This window comes from Culex pipiens, chromosome 2 (assembly GCF_016801865.2).
Source record: "Culex pipiens pallens isolate TS chromosome 2, TS_CPP_V2, whole genome shotgun sequence".
NCBI lineage: Eukaryota > Metazoa > Arthropoda > Insecta > Diptera > Culicidae > Culex > Culex pipiens.
In genome coordinates this window covers 55,196,043-55,216,160 of record NC_068938.1, presented here as the reverse complement: position 1 = coordinate 55,216,160, position 20,118 = coordinate 55,196,043, and positions in this window count along the sequence as shown.

Here is a 20,118-nt window from a genome sequence, read left to right as displayed (position 1 = left end):
CAGAGGCGTCGAAAGGGCGTTTCGTGTGGGCGATCGATACCAAGTAGGCAGACGTCGCGAGCGGTTCTGCAAACCGTGCAGCAGTTTCATCACAGCTGATCCACCGTCCCGGTCAGCGCAGCGTCGGCGTTCATGTACTCCAGGTTCCAGCAATAAAGCCTGAGGGGCAGCGCCGCTTTGATGGGACGGGTCGAAGCTGCTGCCCCACAGCCACCCTGAGTTAAGTATCATTACATTCAATTAGTTTGAACATTCGCTCAGCGCATTTGTTGTCTCAGGTGTGGCTGAGCTGGGATCTTGGAAGTCGGACGGACTTCAAGTCTCACCACCGGACAGTTCGCGACCAGACGATCGGACGGATCGTCAACAACACCAGCTTTGGTTGGCCAGCCGGTCGACAACCAGCAAGTACTGGGTAGCGCCACGAGCTACCATCTCGCACCTCGCAGTCGGACGGACTGGAGGTCACCACACTCTCCGCAGTCGGACGGACTGCCGGAGACCTTTCACGACGAAGAAGCAACCATGCCATCGGACGCGGCGAGCGTTCCCCCAAGAAGTGGCTCACTCGGAGCGCCGAGAGTCAACCAACCCAGCTGTCGGACGCAGCGCGCGTCCCCGAAGAAGAAGAGGCTCCCTCGGAACGCCGAGAGCGAGCAACCATGTTCCTGCTCAAGTTCGGCCAGCGCGACGAGGCGCTGGAACCCATGTCAGATTTGCGGCGGGTAGGACCAGTCTACCGCGTCGTGTAATCTCCCAACCCAACGACGTCACCAACTCCCAGTCTGCTCACCTGGAGCAGATCCCCATCCAACACCGGTTGGATTCCCGGCCATGCTGAAGTGTACAGCAGCATCGGTCCGGCCGCCTTCGGCCACCTTCCTCTCTGGGCTCGCGGAGATGGATTGAAGTCACGAGCAAACGGGTGACGTCATGGTCAACGGGGACACCTGGTCCCACAATCCGGCCACACCATGGTGGCACCTTCCAAGGCCTCCACGGAGGCAACCTACGGCCACACAGCTGGCACACTCAAGCCCTCACTGGAGGCACCAAGATCCACACACGGTGGAACCCAAGTCGGCCACAACGGTGGCACACGCACACGCACAAGCAGGAAACAGCAGTAGTTCATGGCGGGCGGCACCAAGGCCGCTGGCACTCTTCAAGGGCGGCACCCAGGCCGCAAATCATCACCATCACGGTCACGAAGCTGCACAGCCGGTGCAGTTCACGGCGGGCGGCGCACAAGCCGCAGTACATCCACACACTCACATACAGTCCACGCACACAAGGGCAGCACAGTCGCTGCACTCTCAAGTTACGCCACAGCCACGACGAGCGGCAAGAGGCCGCACTCCTACGACCCACGGCGGGCGGCGCACGAGCCGCTGACACCAGCTCACCCGAGCAACGACAACGACGGTGACACGATCATCGCACGACCGCAACACGGCGGTCCACGAGCGGCGCGCAAGCCGCACAACCTACCACGGTTTCCCCTACGTTAGGGCGGTGCAACAAGGCACCGAGTCAGCACATCAGCTCACCAAATGCTGATAGCAGAGTTCCAGCAGCGAGGCATTTGGGGGTGGCGCGTTCGTGGTCGGACGGGCCAGAACAGTCACCCCGCCACTTCCCCAAGTTAAGTACCTGTTAATTAATCTTTCAAACAGAAGCTGAGTCACATCAATTAACAGGTCCTGCTGGAACATCCCTGGAATGCCAACCACTGGCAACGAACTCGGTCGAAGGATTCGGCCAACCTGACGTCAACAACGAGAACAAGGAGAGCTCACCAACCTCAAAGCGACTTGCGGCAGTCTAGAATGTTGCAAGATCGCCCCGCAAACGGTTGTCAGGGTAGACGTACTCTGGTCAATCGTCTAAAGCAGAGCTCCAAGCATTGTAGCGTCAGCGTGAAGTCTGCTCAACGAGGAACGGAATCGGTGGCAACGCGCCCACCAACAACATCGTCTTCGACCGCGCCAACTAGGCGCCGAATTTTTAACGGTCGCACCATCACAGCGTGGTAGCGACATCCAACGGCCGCGCCAGCGCAAGGCGCGCAGCATCTTCAGCAAGTGAGCGAAGCGATCGCTCTTGCCAAAGTCACGGCAATCGAGGACACAGCAACAAGGCACGAGGAGTGGCGCGTTCGTGGTCGGACGGGCCAGAACTGCCGCTCCACCCCCACTCCAAGTTAAGTAGCTACATGTTTAATCCTTCCGTACAAAAGCTCAGCGCTTTCCACCCTCACAGGTTGCTGTCATCCCTCGATTCGGCCAAGCATCGTCAACAAACCGCAGAACATCGTCAACCAGCCAGCAGCTCAACAATCAACAAAATACCAGACTAAGAATACTAAAAGAACTGTGATATTAGTGTTAAGTAGCGTAGGGCTGTTAGGACGATTTCTTGTTGAAAGCCTTCGGCCTTTCAAGGCGGGCGGTATGTTAACGCCAAGTTAACCAAAATTGACGATCAGTAGAGAAACACTTTCAGACAACACTGTAGATTATGTAACACCACACACACAATCTCAGTAGCCCTTCGTGTACCTTTATGTTCAATGTTTGTAATCGTTTCAGAACACGAAGTGGTTTGTCTTTTGTAAAGTTTGTAGACTTCCCGGTAGCAAAGCACTTGACCAATATGAACTAGACCAAAACTCAACCCACAAGACACTTCTGACCAGATGGTCGACCGGGACAGTCACCCCTCCTCAGGGGCAAGTTAAGTAAATCAAATAAACACTCAAGAATTGTACCCTCTTTTGATCCCCTAGTTATCGCCCTTTTTTCATCCCCTAGTTATCGCGACTTTTCTGTCACTTACCGGATCACTAAGTTCCCCCCCGACACACAGGACCACGTCCGCTACGATGTGCGTCAACATTTTGGTCCTTCGAACCGGATTGTGTGTCGGGACCCGCGAAGTAAAGTCAAATCCGCCGGTTTGTGAAGTCCGCGATGGCGCCGTGTAAAAGCCCGTCCAAGTTGCAAATGGCCCGAACGCCACTCCTACCGCCGCGGTACCCAAAACGCAGAAGTTCCGTCCACTTCTCACCTGCAAAAGAAGATTGCTGTAACAAAAACCGCAGTGCAAGCACGAAAGAACTTCCCGAGTGTGCATCCAAAATCCCACGTCGAAAAGTGCATCAGAAGTGCACCAAGTCCGTCGGAAGGATTCGCCATCTTCCGACTCTGCAGTGTACTCCGTCCACAAGATTCGCCATTCTGTCCTGGCGACCAAGAAGCACGATTCCGCCATCGTGATAAAATCACTCCGCCGTAAACTTGACCGTGAAATTGAACCGTCTAAAACGAACCGTCGCGGAGTTCAATTCGCGCAGCAATAAAATGCGAGTTTAAATAACTAACGTCCGAAATACTAAGTCGCGGGTGTGATTAGTGGGAGAGAACATGCAGAGGAGTTAGTGTGAAGGAAGGAGGCATGCAAGGAGCGGAATAAAGGAAAAGGAGTGAGGAAGTTCATGCAGGAAGAAGGTTCTGGGAAGTTAAGTTTGGGGACACAGGCCGTCGGTGATCCGGGACGGCCGAAACTTATGTCCAGATCGTGGACAGTACGACTCGTGCTGAAAAAATCCTCTTTTTGCAACTTGTTGCATAAACTACTATTCTATGTGTCTTTCACACTACGAAAAAATCGTGTAATTTTTCATCAAATTAGATGCACATAACTGGAGCATCAAATGAGACGTAAAATTGCGTCAAATTTTAAATTACACGATCCAACCCACCAATCACGGTCGTGTAAAATTACATCTCACGCAATTTTTGTGGGACGATATTTTTATTGGAAATGGCAGTTTCCTATAAGACGAATAAACACATGTTTAGCTTGACCAAAACCGATGTTTTATTTGACCTCATTATAAATAAATACAAATTTTGTTCATTCACAACCACCCTGCTGAAAGGAATCCGCTGTTCATGGGAATCTACTTCTACTTAGCAGCTTCACCACACCGTCACTTTTTACTGAATCTTTCAATTTAAAAAGACAATGATTTCTTCGACCGGATAGCCCGCTTTAAAAACTGCAGATCCACGGCGTCCAGAACTTGGTTCCTGGTCAACCGGCTTTCTGTAAGATGTCTGAAAGAAAGTAAACAAAGCACCACCTGTAATGAGAACCCGAGTTAATTGAGGTTTAATTGTTCCGATTTATACAGAAATATAGTATATTTACCTTTGCTTACTGATTGTAAATGCCTCCGTTGGTCGTTTGATCCATGTTCCGTCACAATACCGGCAATAATTGAGGGGGAAATCTCCAGTCACAGCTCGATGCTTGTGTGCTCTCTTATACTAACTGACATTTTGGTTGTTACGAGAAAATCGATTTTTTAACTTTGAATTACTGTTTCTGGGAAACTATTCGACAAACAATTGTCCTAATAATTTTAAAGTATGCTCCTGGCATAACTTAAAGACATGGTAAAATATGAAAACTTTTGAAATGCAAAAAAAAATTTGGCAGAGAAATTACGAAAAAAAATCATGCTTGCAATTAGCACAAGTGTGTCTTGAACAGTGATTTGTATGAGTTAGCACAAACGTGCACAGGGTGAATTTTGCAGTTGAGCTAAAATGCTTCTTCGATTGCAGAGTCGTGTATACTTCCAACGTGGCACTTGGTACAAAAGTGCGCAGAGTCATTTTATTGTAAAAATAGTAGTTATTTGTTGTTTCAATGTTTTTTGCGTAGTAACTTAGAATTGTAGCTAGTTAAGGAACATTTTTCTCAACAATACTTTTTTAATAGACTTGTTTATCATTAAATTTATTGTGAAAATCGCAGTAACTACCGTTAAAACTTGAATTTTATGAAGAAAAACTTAGTGAAGTGTGAGGTTGTATAAATATAAGTATGATTATCCATGAAATAGCTTCAATAAGATCAAGTATGACGAAAACCGAATAGATCTACGCTTACAAATAGAAGAAAATGATTTTGTAAAAACTTTGAGCTAGTTTATTTTATTTCCATCATGTCATACGACCTTTTTACAAATGCTAGATATCCAGGACACAAACCATAGAACTGTTATGGTAGATTGCAGTTAGAACAAGTGTGTCACTTGCAATGGATTCTTAGTTTGTATCGATTAGAACAAAAGTGCACAAAAAAAAAATCAATGCTTAGTCTTTGAACATGGACGACCCCTACAGTTGTGCTAAGTGTGCACAACTACGTGAATGATGTTGTTACGTGTTTTTTTGGTGTGGACGACCCCTGCACTTGTTCTAAGTGTGCACAACTACTTGAAGGGTGTTTGAGTTGGATATTTGGGTTAGACTAAGTGTGACATTGGCTAGTGGATGTTATTGTTACGTAGTTTTTTGGATTGGACGATCCCTGCAATTGTGCTAAGTGTGCACAACAAGAGTTCCCAAATGAACCGGTTGGGCTAGGTTCACCTATTGGTTCGGCTTAAACCTCCCTTTGTGGTTCAATCCTGGTTCAGTGAACCATGAACCATTCGTTACACCGTGACATTAGTTACACCGAACATACGTTTCACCGTAAAAATCATAACACCGCAACATTCGTTACACCGTAACATTCGTTACACCGTACCATTCGTTACACCGTAACATTCGTTACACCGTAACATTCGTTACACCGCATCATTTGTTACACCGTAATATTCATTACACCGTAACATTCATTACACCGTAACATTAATTACACCGTAACATTCGTTACACCGTATCATTCGTTACACCGTATCATTCGTTACACCGTAACATTCGTTACACCATATCATTCGTTACACCGTAACATTCGTTACACCGTAACATTCGTTACACCGTAACATTCGTTACACCGTAACATTCGTTACACCGTAACATTCGTTACACCGTAGTATGGTTACACCGTAACATTCATTACACCGTAGTATGGTCACACCGTAACATTCGTTACACCGTAAAATTCGTAGCACCGTAGTATGGATACACCGTAACATTCGTTACACCGTAACATTCGTTACACCGTAACACCGTAACATTCATTACACCGTAGTATGGTTACACCGTAACATTCGTTACACCGTAACATTCGTTACAACGTAACATTCGTTACACCGCATCATTCGTTACACCGTAATATTCATTACACCGTAACATTCACTACACCGTAACATTCATTACACCGTAGTATGGTTACACCGTAATATGGTTACACCGTAACATTCGTTACACCGTAACATTCGTTACACCGTAACATTAGTTACACCGTAACATTCGTTACACCGTAACATTGTCATACCACAACATTCGTTGCATCGTAGCATTCTTTACACCGTGGCATTCGTTACACCGTAATACACCGCAATTAAACCTTTTTTAAGTCGTTGTGCACACTTAGCACAACTGCAGGGGTCGTCCAATAAAAAAAACTACGTAACAACATCATCCATTCACCAATATCACACTTAGCCTAACTCAAATATCCAATTCAAAAACCCCCCAAGTAGTTGTGCACACTTAGCACAACTGCAGGGGTCAGCCAGTAAAAAAACTACGTAACAATAACATCCACTTATTAATCTCACACTTAGCCTAACCCAAATATCCAATTTAAAATATTTTTAAGTTGTTGTGCACACTTAGAACAACTGCAGGGGTCGTCCAATCCAAAAACTACGTAACAATAACATCCACCTGACAATGTCACACTTAGGGGTCATCCAATTAAAAAACTCTGCCACTAAATAATTATTTGACACAATTCGTCTAACTTACAACTTCTTCACGTATCCAAATGTCCACACTTGTGCTAATTGCCTTCCAAAAAAGTGCTCCATAATATTGCTCAAACTAGTAAGGACACCTGGCAATTTACCATAATATTATAGTGCAATCGTATTTTTATGGATTTGCGTGTTTTCAAAAGGTCAAGCCATGATGAAAAATAAGAGAGCACATCCATGATGCGTTCGAAAATGTCAGTTAGTACAAATGGTTGCAGGGCGATATCTCCGCGTTGGAAACGAATTTTTCAGATCTCTTAGAAGCGTTTTGTAGGAATTTTTTTTTTTTTTTTGAATTAAATATACTTTATTGAATCTTTCTTATAATAATTACATTTGGTTTACATAATAAGTGGTCAGCTGTGGCTCTTCAGCTTTAGTTTGCTTTTCGTGATTTAAACACTGTTCATTTTCTTAACTTTAAAAGTATATGATTTATCATTTTTGTAACACTAGGTACAATGAGGAAAAAAAAAAATTTAAGAAAACATAACCTAACCTAAAACTAACTTAATCTTACCATAAACTAAACCAATCCTTGAATCAAGGGGTATTCAGATACAGCACATTTTTCCCTGAATTTCAAACATTTTTCTTGAATCTTCTGATCCAACATTTTTACTTCTGCTAATTCATGAACCTCACTTGATCTTGTCCAGCCAGGAACATTCAAAACCATTTTGAGTACCTTGTTTTGGACACGCTGGAGCTTCAATTTATGAGTTCTAGCGCAACACTCCCAAACAGGTACTGCATACTCAATAACGGGGTAAATTATTTGTTTGTAAACTGCTAGCTTATTTTTCAAAGATAGCTTTGATTTTCTGTTAATTAAAGGATACAAACACCTGATGAGAATGCTGCACTTGTTCAATATTTTATCTACATGCTGCCGAAACAATAGTTTCGAGTCAAGTATGAGACCTAAATAGACAACTTCCTTTGACCAGGGTATTGAAACATCATTCATTTTAATCAAAACATCATCCTTTGGGACAAATCGGGCCGATTTGGAAAGTGGAAAAATGATGGTTTGAGTTTTGGCTGCATTTATGCGAATTTTCCAGTCACCAAAGTATTCGGAAAGAACGTCAAGACCCTTCTGAAGACGGCCAACTAAATATCTGGTTATTTTACCCTTATAAATAACGGCAGTGTCATCAGCAAAAAGTGACAACACACCATTACCAGGAAGAGTAGGCAAATCAGATGTAAAAATATTGTACAGAAGTGGGCCAAGAATACTTCCTTGGGGAACCCCAGCATCAATGTTGAATAATCCAGAAGCAATCCCATTCAGAAAAACCCTGAACGATCTCTCCGAAAGATAGTGCTGGATAATTTTGATAAGATACATTGGAAAACCGTATAAATACAGTTTATGTATCAAACCATCATGCCAAACATTGTCAAAAGCCTTCTCAACATCCAACAAAGCCATAGCAGTTGATTTAGACTCAAGCTTGTTCTGCTTGATGATTTTAGTTACTCTCGTAAGCTGATGAGCAGTATTATGTCCCTTTCGGAAGCCAAACTGCTCGTTCAAAATTATATTATTATCGTTGGTAAAATCCAAAAGCCTTGAATAGATGACCTTCTCAAAGAGTTTGGACAGACTACTTAAAAGACTAATGGGACGATAACTTGTTGGCGATGTTGGATCTTTTTGAGGCTTCAAAATTGGTATGACTTTGCCCAGTTTCCAATTGGTGGGGAAGTAACCAAGTTGCAAACATTTATTGAAAATATTGGCTAGATGTTGAAAGAACTGATCACTCTGTTTTTTCAACACTAGATTAAAAATGTTATCAAAGCCTGGAGCTTTCATATTTTTCATTTGTTTTACTGCAACTTTGACTTCCTCACCAGAAACATGGGAATCTGCAGGAAATTCAAAGGTAGAGTCATTGATTGTTGAAATACTATTGGCTACTGATGTTTCTTTACGGCTGGTCATGGAAGCGCCAAGATTATGTGAACTAACAAAATGAAGCCCAAGTGCATTTGCCTTTTCCTCGGATGTAATCAAAGGAGAATCCTCAACAATAAGAGGAGGAATAGGCTTTGGTTTGTTTTTAAGAACTTTTGAAAGTTTCCAAAATGGTTTTGAATAATTCCCAAGCTGGCTTACATGTTTTGAAAATTCTTGATTTCTGATATTGTCAAGTCGGTCTTGTATGATTTTGTTCAAATTGTTCACTGAAATCTTTTTGTCATAGTCCCCAGTCCGTTGATATTGTCTCCTATAAACATTCCTAAGTCTAATCAAGTGTTTAGTATCTACGTCAATATCAGTTACCTTAAAATTAACAGGAACCTCCCGAACGTTGGCAGCCTCTGCTTGGTTGATAGCCTGCTGGATCACCTCCAGCGAACGATCAATATCAGCAGAAGTTTCCGGGTGTTGATCATAGTCGATGTTGCTGTCTACCACTTGCTGAAACTGCTGCCAGTCAACGTTGTGGTAATCTTTCCGGGTTGGTTGCCGCTGCGGAGTAACGGAAGCTCCAACCTCCACAACCACCGGATAGTGATCAGAACTCAACTCTTCAAACACCTCAGGATGAGCCACGTTCTCAGCCATATTGGTAATGAAGAAGTCGATGATTGAGTGATTCCCAGACCGAGCCACCCTCGTTGGACGATCCGGACTCACAACGTTGTAGTATCCGTTTTGCAGATCGTTGTGCAGAATCACTCCGTTCCGATTCCTCCTGCTGTTGCCCCAAACTTCATGCTTCGCGTTGAGGTCACCAGCAATGATGTACTTTGCGCTCCGCCGTGTCAGCTTCTGGATATCGCCCTTCAGTTTTGCTGCTGAACCATCTCTGGAATTCACCTGACGTGGGCAGTATGCAGCAATGAAGAGTACTGGGCCAACCGAAGTGGGAATTTCCACCCCAACGGCCTCGATGATGTCCAGCTTGAAGTGTGGCAGCCGGCGTGGCTTGAGATCACGATGAACAGCGACAAGCACACCTCCTCCTCCAGAGGTGGTCCTATCGAGCTGCGTCGCGATCTTGTAGTTTTGCAGATAAACTTTTTCACCGGGCTTCAGATGAGTTTCCGTGATGGCAGCTACGTCGATCTCCTTCTCGCGAAGAAAATCCACCAGCTCTAAATTCTTTCTCCTAATGGAGCAAGCGTTCCAATTCAGCAGCTTGAGGGACCTACGATCCATACTGGATGACGAACGAGGTCAGCACTTCAATCTGCTGGGTCTTGGTTTTGCATCCACGCAGTGCAGCGGACATCTGTTTGAAAATATTGAGGAGTTCGGTTGAGGTGTAAAGATCATTACCATTTTCCTCAACTGCTGGTTCTTGGGTTGGTCTTGGCTCCTGGCTGAAGCCCGGTGGTGGCGGTCTCGGCTCCTGGCTGGAACCCGGCCGTGGATGATTCATCTCAGCTCTCTTCCTGGGATCCAACGGCAACGGTGCCAAGTTTGGGACCTGGCGTCGCGGTTGAAGAGGTGGAAAATTTTGCTCCACCAGGGCTGGAGGAGTTCTACGACGCTGAGGCTGATTCTTCGTCGATGCTTGCTGCCGAATTTTCACGAACTCAGCTCTCTTGGGGCACTTTCGGTCGGTTGACGAGTGCTCACCGTTGCAGTTGAGGCACTTCACCAGCGAATCTTGGATGCACTGGGATGTGATGTGCGCATCGGTACCACATTTGGCGCAACGACGCTTTAGGTGGCAGTTCTTACCTCCGTGCCCGAAGCCCAGGCAGTTGAAGCATTGTGTGACGTCACGATGCACTGGTCGGTATCGCTCCCACGACACGATAATGTTGAAAACCGCTCGGATTGCCTTCAGCTCAGGAAGCGTCGTCGATCCCTTAGCCAAATGCAGCAGGTAGAGCTGGTCACGGTACTTGATGTCTTTGTTGCGTCGGCTCATTTTGTGCACGGCCAACACATCCAGTTTCAAAACTTTTAGCTCGGCAGCTAATTCCTCCACTGGCATGTCGTACAGACCTCTGACGACGATTTTGTACGGCTTATCCATGACGACATCATGGGTAAAGTACTCCGCCTCGTTTTCGGTCAAGTAATCCTTGACCAGTTGATAGTGCTGCCTGGATTGCACCAGCACCTTAAATCCGTCCTGACACAGACGAATGTTGCCTTGGACTTTCCCAGACTTGATGAGTTCAACCAGCCCCGCTCGAAAGTCGATCGTAGCGGCTGATTGCCGCACATAAAAAGGAGGCAGTTTCTCCTTTCGCTGTTTCACTTCATTCTCCTTTGCTTCCGCTACCTGGTCCTCGTCAGGCAGTCCAGCAAACTTGTTGTTTTTCAATAGCTGCTCCTCGTGCGACGAAGAGTTCTCCTCCTCCTCATCCATCGGTACAGTACCGTCGCTCTTTTTCGTCTTTTTGCTGTTCGATGTCACTTCCAAAAGCACCTTCCTTTTGGAAATTCCCGGTTTTTGGCCATCAGTTGAGACCTCAACCTTCCTTTTGGAAATTCCCACTTTTTTGCCTGCTTGAGCCGCAGGTAGGGCAATATTGCCGGCGTTTTGCGCCGGGACGCGACGAGTCATGTTGATTCAGACAACCTTCACCAACGAATGCTCGGATAACAATGATGAGCGTTTTGTAGGGAATTTAATTAGCTAAAAGATGTCATCATTAACTCATTTTGGCCCAAAAGTCAGTTAGTACATCAGAGCACAGAGGCATCGAGCTACATCCACGATTTTCAATATGGCTGTCACTTTTTTGCACAACACATTCGGCACACGTGGAATGAAAATAGTGCGTGATATTTTGTTTTATCTGATGTAAGATTACATCTAAAAACACGCTCCAATTATGTGCATCAAATTTGATGTAATATTAGGTTGAATTTTATGTTTTATTAGATTTCGCATAATGTAATGTTTGGCAAAGGCATGACAGTGTAAATTTGGGCTTATTACGTCAAAACAAACCTAATTTTACATCAAATTCTCATTTACTTGAACAAATATTACGTCAAATGAGTGGTTCCATTAAATGTAATATTCCAAATTTTTTAGTGTGTTGTTTCAAACACTGGCCCTTAAGGCTGTTCTGGCTGTTAAAGCTTTTTAAAAAAAAAACAAAATGTTTCTGATTGTAATTTTTTTTTAATTTGCTTTTGTTTTCTTTTTGAATGTTTTTTTTTTTTAATCAAGCACTCTTTATTTTGGAATTCATTTCTTTTCATTTATGTAAATATTTTTTTGAAACAATTATTAAACTAAAAAATGGCGCAAGATTACAAAATTATCTATTTCGTAAATATGTGCAATAATTGAAAAACTTGGATTGTTTTATAAAATTACAGAGAGACACAACATATTTTTTTTCTCTGTTCATACTGTGTTTACTACAAATTCAAGTTTTGTTTTGAATAATTTGAATTAAATTGTTTTTAAAAGAATGAGTAATCAAGAAATGATGTCAACACTTTTTCATATATTTTTAAATAAAGACTAACATTTGAAAAGAGTCAAACATTCAATTTAACGTCCTTCTGAAATGTTAGTCTTGATAAACAAAATTTTTTGGTGAAAAGATCCGAAAATTTCACGACTGTTTCATATTTTAATATTGAAAATCGGACCATTAGTTGCTAATATATCGACATTCGAAAATGATGGGTTGTTTGGGTGAGACTAAGAAAACATAGCCGAGCTCCTGTGGTCTATTGGTTACAGGTTTCGTTTGATAAACGGAAGGTCGTGGTTTGAAACCCACATGGCTTGGCACCACCTTTCCTCGTACTTTTCACATGTTTCGAGGACCGGCTGTGCTCTGTATATTTGCATCTGCGGAGTGCGCTGGGCCCAACCGCAAAATGTGCTTGGAGGGACAAAAAACTGCTTAGCAAGAGTCCCGGGCTTTCGGGATTTCACTGGGAACACATCCTAAGTAGCGTAACAAAAAAGTGCACTTCAGTTCTAGCGACACATATGGAAAGTACAACAGCACAGAGGAAAGGAAAAATGTTACGGCGTGTGGACAGATCAACACACTTGCTCAACAATAGCGCGTGTGCTTTGTTCCCCAAATGCCCAAGAACAGCAAATTGGCAGCCTCTGCAGATCTAAAAATAGATCAGCAGGTCGACAATAGATCAAATAAATGGTCGCAGTGGAATCATAGCAATCAAACAAAAAAAAAAAAGAAAACATAAATTTTCCAGTTTTAAAATCTTTGCATGGGAATATTTCAGCAACTGAGTGTCGTATCGACAAAGTTCCAAAAAGCAAAATTAAGAGAATTTTCTTAGCTTCTCAAAAATATTTATTTCGAAAGAATGCAAAAATGGACACTTTTTTTAATAAATGACTGCAACTATTTTCAAAAAAGGTATCAATTTATATTATGCAATTTATCAAAATTTTACTGAAGTACTTTTTGATTGCCAATCATATTTGCGACCAAAAAATATCAGAAAATGAAAAAAAAAAAACAAAAATTGTGTTTTTTTTTGCAAATCAAGTTTATGTGACAAAACATAAAATTAGAAATCATAAAAAAAATTACCGTATATAACTTTTTTCAGTGTAGTCCTTATCCATACCTACAATTTGCCGAAGACACCAAATCGCTCAAAAAATACAGCCGGAAATGCAAAAAAAAAATCGAATGACCGATATCTCAGAGAATTGCTCATCTATAAAATAACGAAGATTGTGGCAAAACCTATGTAGATCAACACATACAGTGTTAACAAACGCTTTTTATATTGCCCAAAAATCAATTAAAATCAAATCAAAACACAACATTTTAATGTTTTGCAAATAAGTTTAGCCGTTTTCATCAAACGATGTTCAAATTTTCCCAGCATGGTTTCACAATGTTAAGCTTCCAATTGCTATGATTCTCTAGAAATGTCTTCCCAATACCGAGAAAAGCAGGGGGTGCATATAACTCCCGCTCCCCCTACATGAAATTTCTTAAAATATTTTGCACACGCAGCTGAATTACTTTTATTTTGCTGTGTATACACGGATAGAAATCCGGTAAGCTAATCCGGTAACTCTATGTTCTTGAATTTGTGAACATTTCGCTGTCGGTTTTGAAAACGTTTCAATGTTTACAAATTCAACAACTTAGAGTTACCGGATTAGTAAATTAGTAATTTTCATTCCTACAAGTTTGCCAGAAATAGGAAATGGATTAATCCTGTTGAAAACATAGTTTCAATTGGTAACAAAATGGTTTTGTAAAAAATCATTTTCTAATGAATTATGTTCAAGCTTTGAATTTTTTTTTAACAAACAATAAAATGTTATTTTTTCTAGAGTTGTTCTTCAACTATGATGACAGTTGAGAGGATGGGGCGGCAAAAATACATTTTAGGATACTTTCACTTAAATTTCAATGGATATTTTCATGAAAATATCAAAAGACAATTAAACCAACAATAAATAATAATATAATTGGTTAGGGAGTTTGCGAGCCACCGGGACCCGTGGTGTAGGGGTAAGCGTGGTTGCCTCTCACCCAGTCAGCCTGGGTTCGATCCCAGACGGTCCCGGTGGCATTTTTCGAGACGAGATTTGTCTGATCACGCCTTCCATCGGACGGGGAAGTAAATGTTGGCCTCGGTCTAACCTAAAAGGTTAGGTCGTTAACTCAATCCAGGTGTAGGAGTCGTCTCCCTGGGTCCTGTCTCGGTGGAGTCGCTGGTAGGCAGTTGGACTAACAATCCAAAGGTCGTCAGTTTGAATCCCGGGGTGGATGGAAGCTAAGGTGTAAAAATAGGTTTTAAATTGCCTAACCAATCAAGCCGGACTCCTAGTTCCGAGTAGGAATCTCGCAATCGAGAACGCCAAAGCAATGCTGTAGAGCGAATGATTAGATTTTGCGAGTTTCATTTGTTTTTTTTTTAATCATTGTCTACTTCTTACCACTTTTTTTTTCACACCCTCAATCCCATCACGATAAAGCTTTTTAATGCATCCGTGGCTGATTGTTTTCGCGAAGCTCTTCAAATCCCCATGAAATATGCACTCTTCCTCATCCGGGGTGCGAAAGCTTTTCAGTTCAAACTTTCTCCTCTTGGAGGCGGAACTTTTCGTGCCGAGTTCGTCGCGTTCGCGCTGGTAAAGAGATTCCATTCCGAGCCAGAAAGCAACCGGCGCGTGGCTCAAAACTATTCCCCTCTTCGTGAAGACAAAAGCTTCAGCAAATGCCAAACGCAGCGGAAAATAAGTTTTCTCTTTTGTCAGAAGGGGGTCAGGTGGAGGCGGTGGGGTTGATCACAAGATTGTCTCAAGAGCTAATTTTCAATGTCAAATGAAATTGTATCTTTTTATCGCTTGATATGATGATAGTTTGATGATAAGTGAAAATTTGTCAAATGGGACATCAATGCCATCTACATCAGAAATAAGCTTCTAACTTATGCAGAAAACAACTTCGTAAAGTACGCCCGTTGTAAAATACGCCAAGTTTTGAAATACGGAAGAACTTTCGAAGCGTTTCATTTCAGTGCTAGATAAATTTTAGTTGAGCTCAATCGGTAAGATGAGGGATCAAAACTGATGCTGGCTGAAGGTTTCAAGTGAAAAAAAATCCTGAGTTTTTTTTGAAAGCTGTTTGGAAAAACGAACACCAATATCTAACGACGGTGGGGGTAGTTTGAATCATTGAGCTCCAGTGAAAAGTTTTAATGATTTGCTTCTAGTTTTACGTAGTTATATTTGATCAAAAAAAGGTAGTAACAGCTCAGATGAAAATTGGTAGATGGTAGATTAAAGTGAATCTGGAATTTTTCCATGGAATTTGATAACATCGTTTTAAATTAACAGAAAAAAATGAGATAATTCTAATTTTTAATCATGTAACCTCCGACAAAAATAATCATTGAAAATTGTCATTACATACTGAATTTTAAATTCAATTTAAAAAAAGCAATGCCATTTAAGACGACTAAAAGCGAATTTTGGCACCAACTGCGATGATGAATATGATGAATTGTTAATTTATCATAATGAAAAATTTGCTATGCTCGGTTGAAATAACAGCGAACAAAAAGAAAAGTGGTGCTCATCGGGTGCGAAGCACCCAGTGAATTTTTATTCAATTTAGCAGATATTTTTTTCAAATAACCAGCTGCTCATTCTTCTCAATCTGCGATTAACTAGTCAGTCCATTCATATTTCTTCGTTCGTCATGCAAACGAAGCTCTCGCGCTTAATCCGGCTGAATCCGAAGCCAATTCTTCACAATGAAAATCCTTCCTTTCCCCCCGCCATTTCAAAGCTGTCGTTTGTCATACTTTGCTCAATGGTTCCTTCTTTTGATTCGGTGGAAAATTTAATCCTTCGGAAAAGCTTTTCCCTCTCCACTTTGCGCTCTTCACGTTGTCAGTTAGTTCGGGTGCAGAAGGAGAGATTTTTTTATGGTGCCCCAAAAGAGTAATCCATTGTATCGCGAGCTGTTATTGTAATGACTTACTTCATTGTGGTCGTTGGAGTTTGAATGGGGTTTAGTTGCACAATTAGGTCGGATGTGCTTTGGTTGTGTAATTGGATTATCGTTGGGATTATTAGGTAGTATTAGTTACGTCAGAATTTTACGGAATATTACCACAAATCAACAACTTGTTCTGGTCAATGAAAAAAACATCGCAAAGTAAATACCAAGAAATGTTTCATTTATAAACTGATAATTTCAATAGCACTAGTGAACTTCATCACGGTTATTTTTATTGAAGAGCAATTCTTCAAGCTTTCGCAAACCATTTTTGCATTTTTTGGAATTGAATATTACTTTGTCCATAACTTTTTTTACACTGCAAACTTGGATTCCCCACATAAGTACTTACGCAATCTTCAGCTTTTCTTTTGAAAACATACTAAATTAAATCAAAGTACTCAGATATTACTTAAGGGGTCATTACCTTACACGGATGCCAAATCTACAAATTTTTAGAACCGTTTTAAAGGTCTTTCGTTTACCTAACCAACGATGGGTTGGATGATAGACCCTGACATAGTTAACATACATTTATGTAATATCCGGCATCAAAAGGTACATAAATATCACTTAAGTGGTCATAACTTGAGATAGGGTTGCCAGATCTTCAATATTTTGGACACTTTATAAAGGCCATTCGATTACCTTACCAACGATGGGACGGATGATGGATCAAGATATAGTTTCCATACATTTCAGTAAGATCCGGCCTTAAAAAAGTGTATAAATATGATTTAAGTGGTCATTACTTGAGATAAGGTTGCCAGATCTTCAATGTTTTAGACTCGTTGGAAAGGGTTTTCAATTACCTATCCAACGATATATAACAAACTGACGTTTGGTACGATTTCAGGTAATTCATCTAACATTTTATACATAACTTTTGAACTACTTATCGAAACATAAATTTTATTGAAACTCGATCTATGGAACCCTAAACCAAGTCAAATGCGACTGGTTGACCAAAAACTAGGGCGTCCAATTTTCCCGGGTTGTGAATTTCCCGGGAAACGAGGAAAATATTTTTCAAATCCCGGGAATTCCCGGAATCCCGGTTTTTTTTTAAACAGTCAAAATCTATGTATTCATTTAATTGGTTTTGTTTTTGAAGCACTCAATCATAAAATTAGCTCAATACTGTTAATTGATGATAATCTTTACTTCAATCTGTACAAGGAAAGCAGTTTTTAATAAGTTTAAAAATATTTAAAAAAAAGTTTTTTGTTCTTTGTTTTGCTTTGGGTTTTTAATAAATCATAATTTCTAATCCAATGTGATTCAAATTATTTCATTTTAATAATCATACAATTCTTATAAATATATTTCTTTTATATTTTTATATGAAATGACTGCAAAAGCTTAAAAAATCATTGAAACTGTAAAAAAAACAAAAAAACGAAAATAAATAAAATGAAACCATCAAATGTAAAATTTTAGAAAAGTTTAGATTTTTATGTTTTATATGAAACATGTTTTACAAACTATCTTTCAGTCACTACTGCCAACTGGAGGAAATTGGGACTGCAGACTGAAAAGGTACAGGATAGTTTTGAGCAATAAATTTGAAAATTGGTGTACACCCAAAACTGGCAGCGCTAGTCCGAGAGAATGATGGTCTCGAGTCGAGAGAATAGTGGTACCATTCACGGACGCAGAGAACACAGCTCGAGATGGGCGATAGAACTATTCTCTCGAGGTTCATTTGCAAAAAAAGTTCATCCGTCAAACAAAAAACCAAAAGTGTCGACAACGGGAATCGAACCAGAGACCTTTGACAAACCAATCCAATGACTTAGCTGCCTCGCCCACCACAGTTTGGTGACCAAGGAGAAGTCAGAAGTCGATGTATGACACTTGTTGGAGATTTATTGATTCAACTAACGAATGAACTCATTTGTTATGATGGTGTGAGTTGGTACCATTATTCTATCGATTTTGGCACTGAGCCCTCAATAAATTTTGAGAGAACGATTATCTCGATTCTGAATTTTGGGTGTACTAATTGTTTTGTTAGTAAAAAAATATCAGAACATTATGCTGTCTTAATTCGTTACTATTGCCCTAATTTGCTCCAGATGCCGATGTCTGATGAAAAATAATTAAATATGTTTTTTTATTTTCAAGTTGAAAATCATCATTAAACGTAAATGTTTAAAAAATAAATAAAATTTAATGGAAAATATTCAAAGTGCTAGGCATTTTGTAGATCCGTAAACTAAAGTTTTAATAAATTTCCCTTATAAGCCAAATATGTATTAATATATGCCGAATACAAATTTGCTAATGCTTTTAAAATTGTAATCGATTACTAAGTATTCAACTGTTCATCTATTTCCACAACCAAATCTGAGTTTTTAGACCAAAAAATGTTTTTTTTTCAATTTCGGGAATTCCCGGGACAAAATATCACAAATCTCGGGATTCGTGAATTCCCGGTTTTTTTTTTCAATTTCGGGAATTCCCGGGACAAAATATCACAAATCTCGGGATTCGTGAATTCCCGGTTTAGGGAAAATTCCGGGATTTTTGTCCCGGGAATTCCCGGGATGGACGCACTACCAAAAACGGTTTAGCCATTGCTGAGAACACTGAGTGACATTGTTGGAAACACACATACCCTCAGACATTTGTTCAGTTTTTGATTCTGAGTCGAAATGTATGCGAGCTTTCTGTAAAAACTTTCTTTTTTAGAGCAGGATTATAGCCATACCTCAGTGAGGATGGCAAAATACCAAAAAAAAAGAAGATAAAAACTTGGGTTATGCAAGATTCATCAAATTTTGTTTCATAGGCTATCAGGGTTTTAAATATTATAAAAAACAAAGCTTCGCGAAATTTTACGAGATTTTATAAAATATTTTTTTTGCCTGAAAAGTGGATATTCTTTAGCTAACATTTTAATTTTAAAGACCTTTTTAAGAATATATTCTTGCTTCTGGATTTTTAAATGATATTTTAAAAGGTGGAAATATTTGCTAAAACAAAAGTTGTATGGAACTCATTGCAAAACTTGAATTTTTCATCACTCGCCGTATTTATCCAACTCGGTTAAGTCCATTAAAATATACTTTAAAATTTTAATGGACTTAACCGAGTTGAATAAATACGGCGAGTGATGAAAAATTCAAGTTTTGCAATAAGTTCCATACAACTTTTGTTTTTGCAAATCCGAAAAACACTCTTTGAACAGAATTATAGGACAAATGGACATTTGAGTGCCCAGACAAAAATGACCACAAGCGGAAAACGTTTTTTTTTTTTGGTTATTTTAAGCATCTGTGCAAAATTTGAGTGAAATTGGTTGAGATTAACCCATTGATACTCGAGCCTAAAGCTGGTTAAAAACATGTTTTTCATACAAAAATTACTTTGTTAAATCGCCAATAACTTTTAAGGATCAAGTCTTACAGCTTTGGTATATTCTACAATGTTGTAGAGCAATAAATTTTCAATGGGAATCTCACTTTTGTTAATATTTGGATGGAAGTAGCGCATCTGGCAGATAAAACCGTAAGAAAATTGAGTTTTTCATTCATTTTCAGATTTTTCTCAAACAAACTTCACCTTCGAGTATCAATGGGTAAATATTGACCTATTTTGCTCTTATTTGGCCCAGAATTCTAAAATAGCTCAAGGAACAGTATTCAGCATGTGGTTTTTAGAAAAAGTTCCGTATTCTGGACACCCTAATGTCCATGCATTGAGTCAATGAATCATTTAAATCATTATTTTTTTAAAGTATAACTTTTCCAAACAAGTGCTAAAAAGTTCAACTTTTCTGGATCCATTTCTGTTTCTACAAAATCCATAATCATTTTTATATGAAACGCAAAAATTATATAAAAATGCAGACTGCCTCATTGGCGCAACAG